This window comes from Myodes glareolus, chromosome 21, assembly GCF_982192425.1.
Source record: "Myodes glareolus chromosome 21, mMyoGla1.1, whole genome shotgun sequence".
Taxonomy (NCBI): Eukaryota; Metazoa; Chordata; class Mammalia; order Rodentia; family Cricetidae; genus Myodes; species Myodes glareolus.
In genome coordinates this window covers 47335931-47358104 of record NC_142046.1, presented here as the reverse complement: position 1 = coordinate 47358104, position 22174 = coordinate 47335931, and the positions used below count along the sequence as shown (strand labels likewise).

Below are 22174 nucleotides of genomic sequence, written 5' to 3'. Positions count from 1 at the left end.
CTGTAAACAGTGAAGGGGATAGTGACAGCAAATCAAACCCGCCAGCCTCACTGGGAACCAGAAGAGGTCTAAGTGCAGAATTCTCTGAAACTCTAAAATGCTGTTATGCCCTGGAGACCATCTGGCCAGTCATGCATTGTTACATGCTTCCAAAGCCCTCCTTAACTCCAAATCTCTTCGACACAGTCTTTAACGCAACACGTCCCGCATTTAACGTAAAGACGTGGTCGTTGGCGATCACAGTTGTGGACAGGCAAAGGCTTAGTTTCCCTCTACCCCTCAAGAGGAATTTTCTATGCCTTAGTGTCTGAAATGAACACTCCAGGAAGATAGCTCTGTGAGTCAGTCAAATGCTCCTAGGGAGCAGAGCCGAAAATGTACAGTATAGAAAATATATGAATATTTGCAAAAGACTGTGTGCGACTGCAAAAAGCATGTTGATTTTTTTTAAATATTTATTTATTATCTATACAATATTCTGTCTGTGTATATGCCTGCAGGCCAGAAGAGGGCACCAGACCTCATTACAGATGGTTGTGAGCCACCATGTGGTTGCTGGGAATTGAACTCAGGACCTTTGGAAGAACAGTCAATGCTCTTAACTGCTGAGCCATCTCTCCAGCCCCCGCATGTTGATTTTTTTTAAGTTAATTTCATTTTAAACTAATATATACGTGAATCTGAAAAAAACAGAATTATATTGCATACGCCATGATTCCTTACTGTTTTGAACTATTTTGCTAAACTGGACCTACCCTTAACAGAAGGGTTCTTGAGAAACATATGACACGGCTATCTCCTTTTATTTTCTCATGTACTATGCATGTGTGCAAACGCATGTTCACACATGTAGGCACCCATAGGTGAAGATATGCATACATGCATGTGCACATGTGTGTGGAGACCTCATACTGATATTGGGAATATTCTTCTATCAATTTTCTCCTTTACTCTTTGAGGCAGTGTCTCTCAGTCAAATCTTGACATAGCAGAATTTCAGGGGCTAAAGGTGTGCTCGCCCGATATTTGCATGGGTTCCAGGCTGCAGGTCGAAACTTCAGGGACTTGGCTAACAGTGTGCTTGCCCGATAAAAGCATGGGTTCTAGAGCTCCAAACTCTAGTCTTCTTGCTTACACAGCAAGTAATTTAACCACTGAGCCATCTCCCCAGCCCATCTTATCTATCTTTTTAAATGACAAGTCTAATATCCATCAAGTTTTCCTCTTGTTCATGACATCCTTGCCGATACACACTGCAGAGAAACCACTAACACTTATCAAAATATTCACATCTTGAATAAAACGTTTGAGATCTTAAACTGAGTCTGTGTTTGCAGAATTTGTACCTTCGACAATTTTTAGGTCAAACTATTTAGTCCATTGTAATTGAGATCTCAACAGCTGACTGAGAACCGCAAGGCCCCGCCCACTGCCTGAGATTTGTGGAGGATCCAAACGATGTCATTGGCTGGATAACGAATCCCATGCCTGGCTCCTTGATGCATGAAAATATGACTGGAGAGCAGCAACCACTTTGCGTCAATTCCCGTTTCATTCCTGTATAAGCCCCACATTAAGTACTGGGTATTAATGTAGACGAAAGCAAGAATATCATCGGACCGGTAATAGTTTTGAGTTATGGCACCTGGCAGTGCAGACGCTACTGTGGTTTTTCAATAGGCTGGGTCACCTCAAGTATGTAGCATCTGTGAAACTGGGGAAACCTGACCCACGCTTTCTGACCCTGATACTATTACCCTTTCTTGTAAATCCCAGCCCTTCCCATTTCCAGAAAGACGGGGTCATTTGCCAAGCCATCACATTTCCACTACAGATATAGGTTGCCTACCTATATTAGGGAGGAAGTTATTAAATATTAATTTTCCTTAGTATATTTGATGAGACTTGAGAGGCCTGTACAAAGGCATCTAAAATGGTAGCGAGCCCTTTTTAGAAAACAAAAGAACATTAAAAACTTCGTAGAGGCAAGCAGTGAACTGTATTTTTATCTAAGGTGGATAACAAGTGTATTTGGTGCATAAACTTCAGGAACTTGGAGTGCACTAGATAATTTTGACTGTGCCTGCTGGTGAGGTTATCTCCACAGGCCACTTGACCAATTCTTGTTCCTTCTGTTGTTGTTAGTCTACTTTTCAATGTCACCATCGTTTATACTGAACGTGTTATCTCGGAAGGAATCTGTTCACATTAACTGAGAAAAACTGAATACCCCCCACTATCCTAAGGCCCCCTGAAAAGCAAGGTGGTGATGCCCCTAGGGAGTTTAGCTGCCTATAATGTACTGGTCGGATAGTAAATCCTTTAGCACGCGGTTAAAGTGCACAGACCTGTACATGCTATACTGCTAAGGCTAAGTCTAGGCGGCTAAGATAACTATTATGAAAACCAAGCACTCCCTGTCAAAGTTATTCAAACAAGCGGGGAAGAGATAACAGGATTGAAAACCTCATTTGCATTATAACAATAACAGCAAAACTAAAACATTATGATGATTCTTCTTCACAAATGATAAAGGAAATGGTGTTCGGGATGACAATGCTGTCTTCAAAGCGCACATAATGAAAATATTTTAATTTGAGAAATTGCCTAGAGCAAACTAGGATGAGAATTGTGAGGGGCTTTTTTTTCTTATAAAGGGAAGTCATATACAACAAATGCTTTATTTCAAACAAAGACAAATACTTCAAATATATATGTACATATATTTAAAAGTGTGTAATTAAAAATGAATAACCTTAATATTAAAACATTTTTTTTATCCTGCTAGAATGACTAGTCTTTTAGTCATTAGGTACATTACCAAGGTAAGAAAATGACTGAATTAGTAAAATGTGGTCTAGACCTGAGCTAAAATGGTCCTTACTCCACTGTGTCCAATACAATTGCTCACTATTCATGGTCTGGGCATGCATCGCCAGCACTTTTTTTATTTTATTAAGTAAGCAATACATTAAAAAAAAAATGTTTTCTTCTAGTTCCATCTTTCAACTCAGTACATTATTAACCACTGCAGCACGGGGAGAAAAATGAAATCAAACACTGAGCCAAAAGAAGACAAAAAAAACCGAGACTAGTTATCTGCCCTGCAAACCTAACATTTCCAAAGCTGGCGGCACTAAGGGAAAACAAATGGCCTCGCCTTGCCATAGCTTCCTGAAGAGCTTTGACTCTCATTTGCCTGTATCATCTTCCATGCCTTTTCCTCTCTTTTGCCTCCAGTACAACACACACACACACACACACACACACACACACACTCGCACACGCACACCTCCCACAGACTGCAGTAGAAGCTGCCACCGTTGTCTCCTTTTTATAAGCCATGTAGACGTCTGCCAGGCCTGAGAGGAAATGATGGAGAGTGAGGGTTTATCTACTTTCCATCCCAAATACGTGAGCCATTAAGAACATTATAAAACGCGACAACAATATACCCTGCTTTGATTCAGAGCCTTCCCCTTAGTGATTATTAAAGGGACGATATTTTTAGCTAAAGAAAGCAATATGCATCTGCAGCAGCTGGTTTCCAAGGAAACAGAATAATTTAAAACCATGTGGAACTCTGCTCTCTAATTTTCATCAATCCCCTTTCATTCCTAGAGGTAGCTTTGTTCAGAATTTATAATTCCTTTTCTTTAAATGTAGCTGCATCAATTCATTGTCTGCGACCTCTTCCAGTAACTGAGTATTTATCTAGTCTTGCATATCACCTTAAGTTCCACGAGGGTAAGAAACTTGAATTGATCACAATTACCATTTTGTTTGAAAATCAGAAATTACTTAAAATAAAAACATTAGCAATTAAACACGCACAAAAAAATTTCAGCATTATGTCATTGATTTTGAAATTCGGAAATGGTTCAAACCAAACGACAGAAGAGATCAACATCACACCTGAACATAAACATTAGGTATATTTAGTATGCTTAGAAAGTTAGAAGTAGCTGATCATTGACTAGAATAATCTCTACTCAATATCCAGCATATTTCCTTCCCGTGGACTTTCTTCAGAATTGCCGCGTTGGTACCACCTTATTCAAAGGTTTGCACCACCCCCACCTTTCAAGTCAAAGCAAAAGCAAGATCAACTTTCTTCAACATTAAAGTCATTCTTGGTAGTTTTTGATTCATTCGAAGACATCAAAAATACATATGAATGAATTATTTACAGCATTATTAAGCTTGTAATTCCCGTCAACAGGTATTAATTGGATGTTAAAGTGTCCACGACTGTGCTGTTTTCTTAAGAGCTCAAAAGTAATGAGATCCTCTCAGCCCTAACTGATCTTATAAATTAAAATCAACAGAGGACCTAGTGGGAATAAAAGTACTTTTCTGTCTCTATTACTATAAATATGTCATTTATGCCACAGCGTTAAAAATCCTTCCTGGTTTTCCTAAAGGAAAATAAAACATAACGTTATGCATTCTAAGCAACCAGTAAAGTCAAAACTTGGGGAATATTTTTTAAAAAAAAAACCTGTCGTGAGGCTATTGCTATCAATATGCGTTGGAATTTCGTAACCTTGACGTTTCTAATTCACAAATGAAACTTCTCTGTCAGACATGACTTTTCTCAGCAGTCTCATCCTTCCCAGCTAGACTTCTGTGTTTTTAAAGTGAGAACAGTCCCGCGCATGTTGACAGCTATCTATTGATGGTTACTTCATCGCCACACCACACGTAAGCTTCCAATCTGCTGACTAAAACGCTGCAGCTACTCAGGGCGTGAGACGCAGGGAGAGAAGAGGGCTTTGCATGCACACAGACCATTCCTTCCGAGTCCAAACTAAAAAGACACTGCAAACTGAACAACAGTTTTCAAAAGCTCCTTACTCGGTGGTCAATAGAAAGACCCCACACGAAATCCTGTACGTTCAGAGACGGCTCCATTTTCTCATGACCTGTGGAATCTATCAAGCTTTCCCCATGCCTCCTTTGGTTTCCACGAGCACAAGCCTTGATAAAAAAAAAACACACACACAAAGACACACCATTTCACCCATCGGTTTTGCTCAGTAACGTTTGCTTAGATGGATATCCAGAAGAAGACATGCCCCTGGTGTGTTTGTGCGTTTTCGTGTTTAAATCGGGGAAGGGTTTTTGCAGCCACGGCGAACCAAGGCTGCCCGGAGTCGAGCGAGGGATCGCTCTCGCCAAGCGCCTTCGGGATTCCCGCCCCCAAAGGATGCTTCCACTAGAACTAAGCATTTCCTTTTTCCCAAAAAGAAAAGAATTTCTCTTTCCTTCTGCTTAGTATTATTATTTTTGCTCTTACCTGTAAATATGGTCTCCGTACTTGGGCTCCGGCAGAACACACTGAGAGTTCACTCCGCCCTCGACCATCCATCAGGCCGCAACCAACCAATAACAAAAGCCAGATCTCGGCGTCCTCCAGCTCCTGCAGCCTGCCTGCTCCCAGCCCTTGCTCCCTCCCACCCTGAGCTTTTAGAGGACAAATCCCTGCAGCAGAGGGAGGAAGGAAAAAAAGAAATATGGAGAGACAAACAGAAAAGAAAGATTTCAAAGAACCGCCAGCTGGAGTCAAAAGTCCTGTTTTGGATGTAGAAAAACCGGGTTAATCTGTGCCTCGCCCACCACAAATCAAAGCAAGCACTTGAGGAAAGCCTAGATAAATTGCCTGCTTCCCCTCACCCCATTGATTTTTTTTTTCCTTCAGTGGAAAAATTATACACTTCCTCATTGTACATGTTGAAATACAGGCAAAGGAGTGAGACGGACCATCAATACTGCCTTTTCAAAGAGATCCAATCAAAATGAATCAAACCATGACATGTCTTACGGCCGACATGACAACCTCTGCTTGGCAGTGTTTCCTTTCACAGTTTGAGGGCCAGATGAGCAGAATATACATTTTTAACTCGGGAAAGAATATTCAAATATTTAAGAGTTGTGTGGTTTGCACGACTTCAAATTCCTTAGATACCAGCATCAATTTGTGAATAATGGAGCTTGTTAAAGATTAAAGAGGCATCAGGCACTTGGTTGCTAAGTCTCAAAGTGACTAATTGGACTCTAATTTTGCTCTAATAACCTTGGGCAAAATCATTTCACTTCTGAACTAAAAAGCCTAACACGAATAAAAGAACAATTGAGGAAAACATCAAATTAGATTTCTTTAAGACAGCAAAGCAAATTCATACACAGTTTCAAGGCGGAAAATTGCTTTACAGAAAGTCTCACTATGAGCTGTGGCTAGTCTGGAACTTGCAAAGTAGACCAGTTTGGCCTCAAACCTGAAGAGACCTGCCTGCCTCTGCCTCCTGAGTGCTGGGCTAAAGGCAAGGGACATTACATCTAGCCAAGAAAGCTAATTAAACAAACAAAGGCTAATAAAAAAACAGTCTATTTTACATTTAAAATGCTACTAATTGGACCAGGGAGACGGCTCAGTGGGCAAAGGAGTTTACCACCACCAAGCCCGACATCCTATGTTCAATCTCTGGATCGCACATGATGGAAAGAGAACCAGTTCTTAAAAGCTGTTCTTTGACCTCTGCTCCAGTGCCATGTCATGTGAGTAAAAACACACACATACGCACGTACATGCATGCGTGCACATACACACACACACACACACATAATTTCTATAAATTTTAAAACTCATTGTTGATTGAGGTCAACTGACAAGATATTCAAGGGAAGTTTCCTTGGGAAGACATGCACTAATGGTTGTTTAGAGATTTATTTTTATTTACAGGTGTGTGTGTGGGTGTGTGTGTGTGTGTGTGTGTGTGTGTGTGTGTGTGTGAGAGAGAGAGAGAGAGAGAGAGAGAGAGAGAGAGAGAGAGAGAGAGAATGAGTGTCCATGGAGGCTCTAAGAGGAATCCCTTGAAGTTTGACTGTTGTGAGCTGCCTAACATGGGTGCTCAGATCTGAACACTAACCCTGTAGAAAGAGCAGCAAACTTTTATTTATTTGTTTATTTGTTTGGTTTAGTTTGGATTTTTTGAGACAGGGTTTCTCTGTGTTGTCCTGTGTGTCCTGGAACTTCCTTTGTAGAGCAGGCTGGCTTTGAACTCATAGAGATCTGCTCACTAAATGCTGGTAGGAAAGGCATGCACCACCACCACTTGACTGAGCAGCAAACTCTTAACCACTGAGCCATCTTTCTATGCCTCAATCTAGTGGGTTTTCTCTCAGCCAGCGGCTGCTATCTGTCATGGAGGTGTGTGCTGGCAGGTGATCCAATCTACAATGGTTGGAACTTTAGGAATTTCCTTTGGATAGTCTGTTCCTGGGTGGTGCCTGGGTAGTCTCAGTTTGTGGTCTTTATCCGAACCAGGTACTGCCTCAGGGTAAACTACTGAGATTCAGGCCTCTTTTGAGTTTGTAATGACTGGGTTTTATAATCTGAAGTAGGTTTGTGAGGTTTTTCTTAGAGTAACTCAGAGAAGTGGTCAGGTTTTCAAAGCTCTGTGAGAGATGGCAGTAGGGGGCGGGGATTCAGGAAAGGAAAAGGGCAGTGTCCCATTAAAGGTACAATTATTCCGCTTATCTCTTTAGCTTGGTTCAAGCTAAACCTACCTTCGGGGCTAGGTGTGTGTAGAGGTGGGGCCCTCCTTTAGCCGAAAGATTGAGCTGTCGAGTTGGAATGCTAATGTTCCACCTAAGTCCAGCCCAGAAATTCTAGTCCCTTGACCACAAATTGTAATGTTAACAATGAGGAGTGTTAAACTATCATTTATTTTGTACACCCTAAGTTCTCTATCGAGGAAAATATTTCACCAAACACTGTGGTCCAGTTACCAGGTGAAGTTAGAGACATCCATAGATAGACAGCATTTCCTAAAGTGGCGACTACTGGGGACACCCGGCAGCACAGTCAATAGGGGACGTGTTAAAGCAGGGAGCTCCAAGTGCCTCACCCACCCAGACTTAATGAATCTGCATTTGAACAGGGCACGACTCACCACTTTTAGCGAGCTCCCTTGAGGATTTTGAGGTGGCCTATTATCAACGGAAGTCACAGATTAGGGCTCCCCAGAAGCAAACCATCAGTTGGTGGTTCCTTTACTGTTGACCTCACAGGCTGGACTGAGGTGTCAATCTCATTTGGGAACTGTCAGCCTGCAAGAAATGATTGGTTACAGCAATGAAGTTGGATGTGTATGCTGAGGGGTTAATACCTAAAGCTACCAATCGATGGCAGTAAACCAACCAACTGGAAAAACGGCAAATTTCTTCTTTAAGAAGACAGGAGGGGCTGGAGAGATGGCTCAGTGGTTAAGAGCATTGCCTGCTCTTCCAAAGGTCCTGAGTTCAATTCCCAGCAACCACATGGTGGCTCACAACCATCTGTAATGAGGTCTAGTGCTCTCTTCTGGCCTGCATATATACACACAGACAGAATATTGTACACATAATAAATAAATAAATAAATAAATATTTAAAACAAAAACAAAAACTTAAAAAAAAAAGAAGACAGGAAAAAAAAGGGCCAACAATATTTGAAAAGCTGTTCAGCATCACTAATTGTCAGGGAAATGCCATCCAAAATGCTTGTGAGATTCACCTCATATCCTGTTAGTCAGTTTTCCATCTTGTGACCAAACACCTGAAATACATCAACTTAAAAGCCGCCTGCACACCACACCAGAAGAGGGCACCAGATCTCATTATAGATACTTGTGAGCCTCATGTGGTTGCTGGGAATTGAACTCTGGAAGAGCAGCCAGTGCTCTCAAACTCTGAGGCATCTCTGCAGGCCAAGAACCAAAGTCCTTCAATGTAAGCTATACCTTATACTGAACTGTCTAAACAGTCTCTTTAACTAATAAAGCCTTAATGATTGTAGAGGTTGGAAGGTTGCAAGTTCGAAGTCTGATTACATTTATTTTAAAGTATTTTGGCCTCCTTAATATTCTTCCCTTGCCCAGCTCTCTGTCTGATTGAATGAGCTTCTGACTACCATGTGAGATCTTTGGAATGCACAAATGCAGCAGATTACTGGCTTCCACCCACCCAACGCTAAGATTGTTCTTCACTGTGCTGACCCTGTCTACCAGGTGAGGAACCTGCCTGACTCCATTTTAAAGGCTGGAGCCTTTATGCTGTATTTTTTAAAATATGTTTCTATTTATTGTGAGAGCTGAAGAGCTCTGTTTCCTGGAATGTGACCTCCGCCAACCCATGACCTTGTTTTGTTTTTGAGAATACCCTGACCCTGACCCTCCCTGACCCCTCTTAATCACATAGTGGGTAATCACATGATTTTTTTTTAAGTTTTTTTTTTCCGCTTAATGCTCCGTTGTCTTCCATTTGTAAAACTACTTGAGATTTTACTCCTTAAAAGGGATCCAAGAAGTGGACTCAGGGTTTCTCTCTTTCACGTGACTTAGGAGGTAGCTGCTGGCGGCTCTTGAGTGCATCCCAGTAAAAATCAAACTTGCTTCAAATTTGTCTCCAGTTGTGGTAGTGATCTCCTTTTCTCCGTTGGGGTTAACACTGGTGTTTCCACAGATATTTTTTTTTAAAGTGTCTTGATGTATGACGTTCTTGTTCTGTTACTATAGAAACGTCAGGAAACAGCTATCATGTTAGCGTAAGCCCTGGTCTCTGGCCTCCATCTTTCGAGGCCCCATCCCTGTGCCCGCCAAGTGTTGACCCTTGGAGGGTCAAGACAAACTTGCCAAAATCTTGACCACACCCTCAGTCTGTTTAAACTGCTTCCCCGGAAAGTTTCCTCGTGGTGTCTTTCCTCTCTCCCCAGTGGTAGGGTTCCCAGCCTCCCGGTTCCCCCTTGGGGCCACCCGAGAGCGCAGGAATCCCATTAAACCTCGATATTTCTTAATTTGGCTTGTTGTGATTTGACTTGATTGGGATTTTTACATGGGCAGAGAGCTCGAGTTAGGAAAAATTTCTAACAGTTAGAATATTGAACTTGGGGTAATCCAAATCCGTATTTCTGAGCCAGGGCCACCCATTTGGCTCTGAAATAAATTTGTATCATCTTTGGGTAGGGATCTATGTTTTTCATGTCTACAGTTATTTTGTCTCATAGTTTGGTATGGGGCATCTTGGGAGGCACCGCATCATGGATGCTGGAAAGCAAAGGCTGAGACAGAACGTGGATGGGGTCCTTACATCTCCCCCAGTGGAGCTGTCCCAGCAAGCCAACTTTTCTCTCCTAAGCCCACCATCCTTGAGAGATGGTAAAAGTGTCGATTAGTTCACTCTAGCAGCCTTCTTACTCCCTGTATGCACACCGTAAAATTTTCGTACGTACCTTAACTGTACAAATATAATTTACTTTTAAAGCGAATAGATATCCAAATTTGAAATTCAAACTAATGAACTCTATGCCATACTCATTGTATCAAATCTCTGGAGCAGAAATTATGAAGGAGCACCGTTTTACATACATCTCCGCCGAACTTTCCTCAAGTGTTAGACTCAACACTGGGGATACAAAACATGGTCTGAGAATGAAACTCTAAGGTTTCTTTACTTCTAACCAAACAACAATAACAACACAAGGGGAGCCAGAAGAGTGGAGAATAGCAAAACACAAGTAGAAGTAAAATCGAAGGATACACCCCAAAGGTTAGCTTTTGGTCGGAGTGAAGACCTTGACGATGTTTTAGACACCCTCTAAAAGCCAGGTCTAGTATAGTCTTGGGCATTAACCAGAGTCACAGTTGTAATAAAGCCACATGCGGACAAGCCCTCAAGCAGAGTGCCTATGGCCCCGGGGATTTTAAAGGACCCTGTGTGACCCACGTGCTGCATGGTTGCATCACCTACTCACCTACGTCTGACGCAACTGTGTGAGCCTTGTGCGCATGTGTGAGCCCCATCATCTGCGTATGATGTGTATGACGTAACCATGCCATCCCACTGCGCGCATGCGCTAGGCGGCCCTTAAAAGCTGGAGAGACCATTTTCAACTCTCTCTCTCTTTCCTCCCCTTCCCCCCTCACTCCACACTGACCTTCACCAGGCCTGTACACCCGCCCACTTCCCCACCCCACCAATAAACTCCTAAGCGGGTTTGTTGCTTGTTCCGTGTTTCCTTCTCACTTGCGCCAGGTAATTTCAACAGTAAACTGCATTTCAATGAGATGAGGAACAAGAAGGTAAGTCACATGCTCCTTCACATAGAGAAGCATTGTTGTCAGCCATCGAATTTGACCTTTATTTCTTTGCCAGCTGAAGGTGAGCAGTAACTGGCAGTGGTCTGAATACTACAGACAGCCTGCAGCGGCTGTAAAAGTGAAGGAGAGAAAATAAATGGAGACAAGTTACACGCTTTCCTTATACGTAGCCCAAACAGTGTCTAGCACCAGACTGTCTCTTCAGTTTCAGAGAAGACGGACTTTGATGCCATGGATCTCTTCTTCAGAACACCAGTGTGACAATGCTAACAGGGTGGGAACGGTGGGGACTGGCACTGTTCTTCGTGGGAGATGGCTTCCTGAGCATTCCTGACGGCTGGGTTTTGAGATGGCCGTGGGACGCTGCCTGCACATTTCCCAGCTTGCCAGAAGCAAAGGTAACTGATCTGAAGTATGTCTGAGTAATTTTTAAACATCTCTCTTGACAGAACGTACGAAATCGTCAGTGGTTATATAGCATGGTTTAAAAGACGGAAAATAGAAATGATGAAAAAGTAAAAGAATTGCCAGCTTCCAAGGAAACCCCAAGTCAGGCAGCTTGTCATGGGAAAGGGATCCAGACTGCGTGTGTTAAGTGGGTAACTTCCTATACTGAAGTGCAGTGCTCAGACGCTCAAACACTATGTAAATGAGTACCCAGGAAGGTGATATCGTGTGGCTCTGACCAAATGATTCAACCCAACTTCCTCCTATCTAGCTCACCCAACACAATCTTGTATTTTAAAAAATTTAAACTTACATTTTTGAAATTAAGAAGTCTGCTAAGTGAACGGAACTGGGAGGCTTGGAAGCAACTGCTTTTGAAGCGAAGATTCTCAGAAGTGCCAAAACAAAAGCTGATAAGGGCTGTCAGCCTAACCAATGCATAGGACTAAGTAGATCAACAAGACTTGATTCAGTATTTACATTTTAAGAACCCGGGGATCAAATTTGGTATAACTGACCAAGACATTTTGCTGTCAATTCCCAGGAGTTCTGTGAGATCCATGGCCCGGTGTGATCTTAACAGTCATAGATGTTTCACAAAACCTTTTAGGTACTGATACAGATTCATAAGAATCTATTTGTTTGTAGCCTATGAAAAACTGCAATGTTCTCCTAAAAGTATAAATTCAGATGCATTTGTGGCATTTTTATACGAAGACAACATTCTGGGCACTAAAATACTACAATAATCATGGCCAAGTTTCTGATTTCATGAAAAGTTTTACATTCCAATGAAGGCACATTATATTTAAACAATAATAAACATATGTTATATATCTACATAATAAATAGTATGTGGGTAGTGTTACATCTTAAATAGAGACGGGTCCTAGGACTTAATGCTTGTTACTCTGGAGATAGCTTATTATGTAACAAAAGGAAAGATCATACGCAGTAGTAATACCAGAATCCAAAATCGGCATGAATAAGGTTGAGTGATGATTGATCTCAGTTATTGGCTGGATGAACGATGCAGCCTTGAAGATGGGCCTCTGAATATACACCTGTGGGAGACTACTTTGATGACACCTATTGGGGTGGGAAGTTCTGTGTAAGGAGCCGTCCAGATGTCGCCATCACAAGATGGCGCTGACGGTCCTGCAGCTTGGAGGTAAACAAAGTCCTTCTTTGGTATTGCCACGTGGGGCTGAGCGCCCTTTGCTTGTACATTTGCAATTGAGCCTTGCCCCTAGCCAATCCCGAGGCTTCAGGCTTCAGCAGACTGGTATTCACCAATTAGGACAGTACCCGAGTCCCTTCAACCTATATAAGCAGATGCCACTTGGCCTTTGCTCTCTCTCGCTTCCCACTCTCCCTTCAACCAAGAGGCTCCAATAAAGTGTGATTTGAGAAGAATCCTCGACTCGTGGTCGTTTCTTCCTTGCTGGTCAAGGGATTCGCCACAGTTCTGCCCGTTGTGGGCTGCATCATCCCCTAGGCTGGGACTATGAACTGTGTGAAAAGGAGGAAGTGAACTGAACACAAGCATTCCCCGTTCTCTTCTTCCTGAATACGGATGCTATGTGAGCTGCTGCTTCAAGTTGCCATGGAACATATCCTCCACATGTGAGCCAAAATAAACTCTTTCTTTTTTTAAGTCGTTGCCATCTGGGGGTTTCATGACTGCAACAGGAAAAATAACTAAGACAGGTTAAGTCAAGCTTGAGGTATAGTCATGAGCCTGCAGTCACAGTCTTTGGGAGGCTGAGGCAGGAAGACTGTCAGTCTGCGGCCATCCCATCACAAAGTAAACTAAGTGTTACAATGTGCTGATGCTCAGGCATCAGTCCTGGGTATCAGGGGAAGATAGATCACTTTAGACTCTTTCCTAAATACGTGAGTGCAAGTCGCCAAAGAAACCCTCCAACTCGGCTCTCTTTTGGAGTGATATTATGTGAGAATTTTAAAGACAAGTACTGATTTATTTTATATAAAACTCCAGGACAGGACTCACTGGTAGAAGACGAGGACTGACTCCTACAAGTTGCCCTTTGACCGCCATGCAATACTGTGGCGCACATGAACACGCGCACGCGCACATACACACACACCAGATAAAAATGAATAGTGTTCATTCAGATTCTCTATTTGAAGTGCCACAGTAGTTATTGGTTATCTATTGGATATCACTGCCAGTGTGAGTAACCACAATGTATCTGAATAATGTCAAGGTAGGTGATCACTGGAATTAGAGTTTAGACTATATTTGACCTTGAAATTCAGATTACTTGATAAGATAAAAATGGGAAAGCACCATAATTTTAGTTCTCTAAATAGTAATGTAGACATAGTATAAACAAAGCCAATTATCATATTTCAGGCAATTAACATAGCAGTTGGAAAGATTAATTCCATGAGCAATAAAAACAAGTAATTCCCTTTTTCTTCGTTCCCAAACATTCCACATTGCAGTTCCCCAACACGGGCACAGGCACTTGGAAACACTATGGTTTGGACTAGACTAGTTTCAAAATGATTTAAGGTTTATCATCAACTTCCAGAGATCTTGGAAGAATTGTATTTAGTGTTTTAATATAAAAAAATAACATAGTAACAAATAATAGATGTTTATTAATGTGGAAAGATACAAATCTGTCATAAGGGTGGCATAGAGCCAACTGTGCAGAAATGAGGAAAAAGAAACTAAGGGGAAGAGAGAGAGAGAGAAAGTTGGAACCATGCAGACAAATAGCCCCTGCTGCTCTGTCTAATCATTCAGAATAAAAAGCTGCTAAGTCTGAGTGGGGCTAGTCCCTGGGAACAATGACGTGAGATGCTTCAAATAAGCTAACAGCAGTCAGTCTTGAGAACCAGACCTGAGACCAATACTTTTCACCATGTCTCCTCCCATCTCTGATTTTCAGTTCAAAATATTCTGAGATGAATAAAAGTTACAGAAAGGAAGGAAGGAAGGAAGGAAGGGAAAGAAAGAAGAGAAGAGAAAATAAGGCCAACCTTAATAGGAAGCGATTTGGCAGGTGACAGTGAGAAAAAGTGCCCAACTGACATGGAGGCATGCAAAGCGCCTCTGAGGTCCCTGCTGATTTTTTTGGTTAAATATCTGAGCCAAGAAGTTGAAAGGACGCTTGCATTTACTGCTGGTGAAGACTACAGAGACAGCCTTTACTAAAGTGTGAGTTGGCTTTCCCCCAAACATTGCATTACCCTTGAATGGAAAATTGATCGTATGACATATGGTGATAACATCTGCCACCCATGGATAAAGCCTCAGCGCCATGTGGGTGGTAATGGAAGCTGTAATAGCGAGGGTGGAGAATTTAATGACAGTATGTAACACCGAGGAAAGTAACAGCAATCTGAAAGAAAGGAACAATTTGTGCAAATCTGTACAGTGGTTCGAGAGGGCTATACATTCTGTTCTTCTCTAGTCAACCCAGAATGAGGGACAAGCTGTAAAGACCCTTTGCCATTTATCACCTCTGCATAGCTCAGCCATAACTCCTGCCAAGGAATTTCTTCCGGACAATTGTGGGCAGGCACGACTTCTTTTTCAGTAAACAGATAATTATTACAAATTTAGGTTGATCATAACAAGAAATCATAGCCCTTCATGCCTATATATATTAAAGCAAAAGAAAATGAGGCCAAACACATTTCTCTTAAGAGTCTCTAAAAATATATTCTTTAAATATGGATTTTCTGCAAGGAAAATGGAAAACAAGTAGTAACATAATTAAGGAAATGATATTGCCTCATAAATGAAATATTTAAATGTGCTTGATTTTTCCCACTCAATCAAGAAGGAGATAAATGATATCCATGACTGTACTTTGCAAATACGAGAGTTTTGTTGAGAAATAATGAAGATCTATTTCCATAATTACTTGATGGCGTGAGATTTGCTTAAGGTTTCCTATGGAATTCAACTATCTGGGGTGGTACATGGCCTATTACACCTAACACCAGTGTGGATAAACCCACCTAACATTGGTGTGGACACTGGGACCCCGACTCTCCAGTCCACATGCTGTGAGTCAAATGTTACGTCGACTATGCCTTCCTCCCATCCCCTCAGAACAACGCTTTAAAGTTCTCATCAGAGCAGATAACATGAGGTGTTTGCTATTCCTATTCTTACTGCATCTTTTTCTTCTTGAGATGTGATCTCATCTGGACCAGCTAGCCTTAAACTCCCTGCAGAGGGAAAGAAAATTTCGATCTCTTGCCCCTGCTGCCTCCACCTGCCGTGTTCTAGAATCAGAGGCGTGTGGCATCATGCCAACTCATGATTATCAACTGTTTTCTGGTTATGACTGTTTGTAGTTGTGCATCTGTTGAAAGCAAAAAGTAAAAGTAAATATAGATGTCCTATATATTTTTCTCATCTAAGTAAAAAAAAAATTGCAGTTGATCTATGAAGAAGCATAAGTGGTTGGATTTAAAAATGCCTTGATGTCATAATTTAGTTTTGTGTTATTTTTATTTCAGGAAAATTTCTTGTGTACTAAGGCTACATTTTCTTTCTTCCTTCCTTCCTTCCTTCCTTCCTTCCTTCCTTCCTTCCTTCCTTCCTTCCTTCCTTTCTTTTTGGTTTTTCGAGACAGGGTTTCTCTGTGATTTTGGAGCCTGTCCTGGAACTAGCTCTTGTAGACTAGGCTGGCCCTAAACTCACAGAGATCCGCCTGCCTCTGCCTCCCGAGTGCTGGGTTTAAAGGCATGCGCCACTACCACCTGACCTAAGGATACATTTTTAAGAGGAATAAAACATGTTAATTTTTGAGGGCTTATGATAAGAGTATTATCTATGAAAATAATAAGGGAGACAAAAAATCTGAGGGAGAAAGTAGAAACATATCTTAAGACCACAGGAAACTTACATGCCAACTATTATTATACAGCAGCGCAATCCTATTTTATTGCCTATGCTCTGGGGAGACAGAAAATAGGCCATTTTAATAGCCTACATAAGAAACATTTGTGACTCTGCCTAAAAACAAAATTCTTGGTTCTGATCTCAGCCCGAGAACTTAAAAACCATGAATTTTTTTTTTGTCACAGAAATCTGTATTTTATGATGAAAGGATATGGTATCTTTTAAAAAATAACTATTTTCTTTTTACCTGAGTGCATGCAAGATGTGTGGAGGTGCCTGTGGAGGCCAGAAGAGGGTGTTAGATCCTCTGCGGTGACTGTTGCGGGTGGCCGTGAACCACTTCCTGTGATTCTGGGACCTCAGCTCCTGACACCGGCCAGAGCAGCCGGCGCTCTTCACCACTAAGCTGCCTATCTCGTCTCGCTGCGTCTTCCAACAGCTTATGAATAATAGTTTCAAACAGCTTCAGCTTAAGAAATATTGCATAAGATGGATTCCGGCGGGCCCTTCACCCTGCTTCCACAAAATTCAGTGTGCAATGGTAATCTCTCCGCTCAAGACTCTGTCCGCTTCTCCAGCATGTGGAAACCCACTAGAGCATTCTATGCTATTCATACACATTCATAAGGGATAAAAAAATGAAAAAACCCACAACTTCTCACCTATAAATTAATGTATACTGTGTGTTCCTGTTTTTCTGGGGCTTAGTAAAATTAACCTAGTTTCTGTCGTACTCAGTAAGGACCCTAGGAAAGAAGACCTACAATCTGTACACTAGACAGGGCAGTGATGGAGGAGGGTTATCTGTCTATTGTGTTATTTTCATTGGTCAATAAAGAGACTGCCTTGGCCCTTTGATAGGACAGAAAATTAGGTAGGCGGAGTAAACAGAACAGAATGCTGGGAAGAGGGCTATGAGGCAGATGCCATGGAGCCAGCCACCAGGTCAGACATGCTGAATCTTTTCCGGTAAGCCACCACCTCGTGGTGCTACAGATTATTAGAAATGGGTTAATATCAAGATATGAGAGTTAGTCAGTAACTAACTCTCTAGAGATAATGGGCCAGGCAGTGCTTAAATAAATACAATTTGTGTGTTGTTATTTCTGGGACTAAGCTAGCCAAGCGGGAGCCGGGCAGGATGAAAAGCAGGCCTGCCCGCAGCCCCTCACTACAGGGCAGGTAGCCCCTCAGTAGGTAAACTGTACTCATATATTCGTCTCTGCCCTTCTCTGTCTTAATTTGTTTGTTGACAAAATCTGGCTTTTGATAACTAGAGAATGTGGTCCTAATTTCACTGGTTCCACCCCCAAGTGGTGTTGAGCATACTTGTCTGATTCATCTGATTCATAAATCTAGAGGTTTGATCACCCATGGACACTTTCTCCCTAGGTGGTCGTACTTCTGTAAGGACAAGTACCTTTGACTTCCTTTTTATAAAGGCAGATACCCATAATCATAACATACACACATTGCTTTTTGTCAAAGTGAATGTTAATAAGTCAATCATATTTTTCTTTTTATACTTTATAACTGGTGTATAGAAATTTATTGTCTTCACTTTTTGCTTATTCTGAGTTAAGGATTCCGATAGAGAAAAGACAAATCTCATTCTCCTTCTTTATTATTTTTTAAAATAATGAGATAAAGGCCTCCAAGATGGCTTGGTAGGCAAATATGCTTGCTGTCAACTTGGTGATTTGAGTGTGATCCCCAAGACTCATGTGGTGGAAGCAAAAAATCAACTCTGCAAGTAGCAGAGGTGTGTACACACAAGAGGTTAATCTATGTCATGAAAATTAGGATTATTAGATAAAACTACCCAAATAGCATATGCTAGGCAAATTTTAAAAAAACTTACCGAATATCTTTATTTTGTTTGATCATCAGCAGCCATGTTTGAGAGTATTTGCTCTGTCACAGCCTTGCCAATAGAGGATGTTGTCAGACTTTTGGCTTATTGTCAATACTGTAGGTGAAATACTGAGATTTGAATAAGGAGTTTGCATCACAGAAATAGATCCAATGAATTGTGGGCATGATCCTAAGAGACGCAACCATGTGCCGGGATTTGAATTGGATCAGATGAAGGGTACTTTGATACCTATGGTGGAGTTCCAGTGACGTATGAACAGAAGACTGTAATTGTGAAAAATAAAAAGTCAGTGTGCAATGTCTCAAGTACAAAATCAAGTTCCTTTCAGATCAACTTGGTGGCAGATTTTGTTGTTTTGTCTATTTTCATAAGGAGAATCTTTTTTTTTTTTGAAGAAGAAGAAGAAGAAGAAATAGAAGGTTTGGGATACATCTGGGTTTGGAATGGAAGAATTTTCTACTGGACATGTTTTGTTTTTTTAATAATGTCTCATTAGTGTAGTTCTTGGCAGCCTGGAACTTGCTATGTAGACCAGGCTGGTCTTAAATGCACGGAGATCTGCCTGGCTCTGCCTCCCGAGTGCTGGGATATAGCTGGAGCAGTAAGTTTCTCTCAGACTTTTTGATCTTAAAAGAATAAACATGAGGGTTGGAGAGACGGCTCAGTGATCAAGGGTGCTAGCTGCTCTTCCAGGGAGCCTGGATTTGCTTCCCAGCACCCACGACAGGCAGCTTACAAACATCTGCAACTTCAGTAGAAGATCTGATGCCTCCATCTGGCTCCCACGGACACCTGTACAGACATAGTGTGCTCACGTGCGTGTGCGCACACACACAAACAAAAATAAATTTAAAAAGAACAAATATGAAACATTACTGTATAAGGGAACTAATAAAAATACCTGATAAGGTAATAAGTATGCTATTTAAATATTTTCTTTTCCCTTTAAGATGTTTGTATTATAAGCCATTTTACACTGTGCCTCATCCTAAGTCATATTGAAATTGTACTTATTTCTCAATGCCCAAATTCTTGGTACTGTATTTTGAGTTTAGTGCTAGTGATTTTCTTGAATTGACTATCAGGCTTCCAGCTGGAAGTTCGCTACCCTCACTATTCATAACAATTTATTCGAAATGAGAAATGTCTCTACCAAGAAGTTACTCTTAAGGAGAATGTCAGTGTTTGAACACAAATTCATCTGACTCTACACCTGAGAGGGAGCAGTTGAGAATTCATGGAAACCAATTCTTCCTAAGGAATATGTTGATAAAAACCGACGAGTGCATTTAGACATTTTTTTTTTATTTCTCCAAATGCTAAAGGTTCTGAAGACTCTCAACATATGATTTAAATTGAGTTTCTGAAGCATCCAATAAAATGTATTCTTTCCACGAGGAGTTATAAAATGCATCCTTAAACTTACTAGCATACTATATGATATGTGTTTAGTAAATCCCCGCAAGGGTGTTCTTTACTCTGCTAAAAAGAACCGTGTACTGTTTTTTCTTTCAAATGCTATGTGGCATTTAGCATCTTGTCTTTTCCATTCTTTTTGATGTAAATATTGCAGCTTTATGCAATTTCTTTCATGTTTGGTATTTTAGTTCTGATTCTAACAGGCCATGTTAAAAGGAGCCTCCCTGTGTCTCTAATCTCTAGAGTTCCAAAGGTGTGAATTTATCTGAGAACCTGTCTGAGTCACTGTTATATTGCTATGAAGAGACACCATGACAAAGGCAACTGTAATAAAAGAAAACATCTTTTGGGGGGCGTGCTTACAGTTTTAGAAGGTTGGTTCATTTTCATTTTCGTGAGAAGCAGGCAGGCCGGGCCCCAGGGCAGTGACTGAGAGAGCTTACATCTTGATTCACAGGCAGCGGGCAGAGAGATACTGGGCCTGGTGTTGACTTTTCAAACCTTTAGTCACCTCCAGTGACACACGTCCTCCAGCAAAGCCACACCTCCTAATCCTTCCAGAACAGTTTTACTAAATGGGGATCAAGCCTTAAAACATATCAATCTATGGGGTCATTCTCATTCAGATCACCACCAGGCCCAAAGTTGCAATTGTGTGAGTAGGCAATTAACCTGGGGACATGCTAGACAGATGTTGGACCACTGATCTACATCTCCAGGATGTATTTATTTATTTATTATGTATTAAAAATTTAAGGCTGTATCAATCAGTTGCCTAGGATTGAGTTAAGCTTTCTCAGTAGCCCCCAGCCAGGGAACTTCCTGATTATGTCTCTTAGTAACTGGGATCAACAAACCTGCACTATAAGGCTTGGCTCAAATACACACTGTGAGAGGCAAATCTTTTCCGTTCCTGCTTTGTGATTGTGGTTCATGTAAACACTTTTGCTAATAGCCTCTGCCTTCAACCCAAAGCATAGCTGTTTTTACTTGACTTGCAAAATCCTTAGGCATTTTTTTTTACATAGATGGCAAGTTTGTCTTTATAGTTTCAAACAGTTGGAAGGAAAACCTAACTTAATTTCAGGTCCCGTGAAAACAGCTATAAACAAAAAGCACTTTATAAAATGAGAAAGAATCATATGTGGGTTAGAAAATCTTTACCATCTTTTAGTGGAGGCTATGAATAAGCTGAGACTTAGTGACTGTCAAACTCCTGGGCTTGATCTGCTGGGGATTGCAGACTGACCTATTGTGTCCCGCGCTCCCGTCTCGCCCGCAAGAACGACGCGGGACACTTAGGATTCTTCTGCAGTAAAGCTTTATGCGTCTTGAGAGGGAGAGCATAAGCTTACATGGCGGAGACCCAGAATGAGGGGAACCCAGCCCTTATAAAGGAAACAGTCCTCGCTTCTGACGTGTCACTCTTGGATTGGTCCGCTGCCCATTATCCCAGATGATGCCTCGGGAGTAGGCAGGGACGCAGTGGTAGAGAGTTACCAAGCACGTGCGCTGGGATTAAAGGCGTGTGCTACATCACCTTGAACTCACAGAGATCTGCCTGTCTCTGCTTCCCAGGCATAGGGGCCAAAGCCTTGAGGTCACAGAGGTCAATCTGCCTCTGCCGCCCAGGCATCAGGACTAAAGGCGTGTACCGCCACACCTTGGGGTCACAGAGGTCAATCTCTACCTTTGTTCCTTGAAGCAATGGAGAATGTGGTCCGGCCCTCCACACTATTGGTCCTTTCTGCTTTTGACTTATTCATCTGGCCCGAACAGCTGCTGAAGATGTGTATCTGTATTTACTTTTAGGTTTTTACAACCTTAAGATTTCCAAATCATTAAGGTCATTAATTAAGAGTGAGGCACTGTGGGAGATCTTCATTTCTAGATGCAATCCTTTCAATATTTCCTTCAGTTCCACCAAGGGGTGGAATAGAGCAAATCTACCTGGTGTTAAAACACAATGTTCTTTATATTTCTTTATTAATATTTTAATCTATGTTTGCCTCCAAATAAAAGAGAGCAGTGTTGTTGAAATTTTTGATTTAAAAACAAACTGGATTTCAAAATCTGTCTTCTTCAGTTTGCTAAGACACACATTTTACAAACTTCCCAGATACCTGAGCCTGAGAAACAAATTTTGAATAGAGTAAATAAGTTAGTCTTGGGCCAATTCTGGGTTTCTCAAAAAGATGCTTTCCCTTACCCATTGAGACATCTCAGCTATCCCCGACACTTTTTCTTTTTCTTTCTTTTTTTAAACAAATGGAGACACCACTGTCTCCTGAATTTTTCTCCCTTCAAGCTTCAGACTGAAGGCATGGAGGGCAGAAGGAAAGCCCATTTCATTTCCAGGAGCCACGATGGGCTGCTCCATCCTCCACTGTGAATGCCAAC

The 22174-nt window shown here is 41.5% G+C and overlaps 1 protein-coding gene across 4 annotated transcripts in view; it reads right to left on the bottom strand.

The window, feature by feature from the left end:
• The window catches only part of Csrnp3 (cysteine and serine rich nuclear protein 3), a 199332-nt gene extending 193929 nt beyond the window's left edge, over window positions 1–5403 (bottom strand). For 2 of the 4 annotated variants that reach the window (XM_087900021.1, XM_087900020.1), the window contains exon 1: window positions 5300–5403. The gene's annotated coding sequence lies outside the window, so the exon portion shown is untranslated. The remainder of the gene's footprint in view (window positions 1–5299) is intronic. The other 2 variants (XM_087900023.1, XM_087900022.1) reach the window with 2 other exon arrangements.
• Window positions 5404–22174: the final 16771 nt, after the last annotated feature.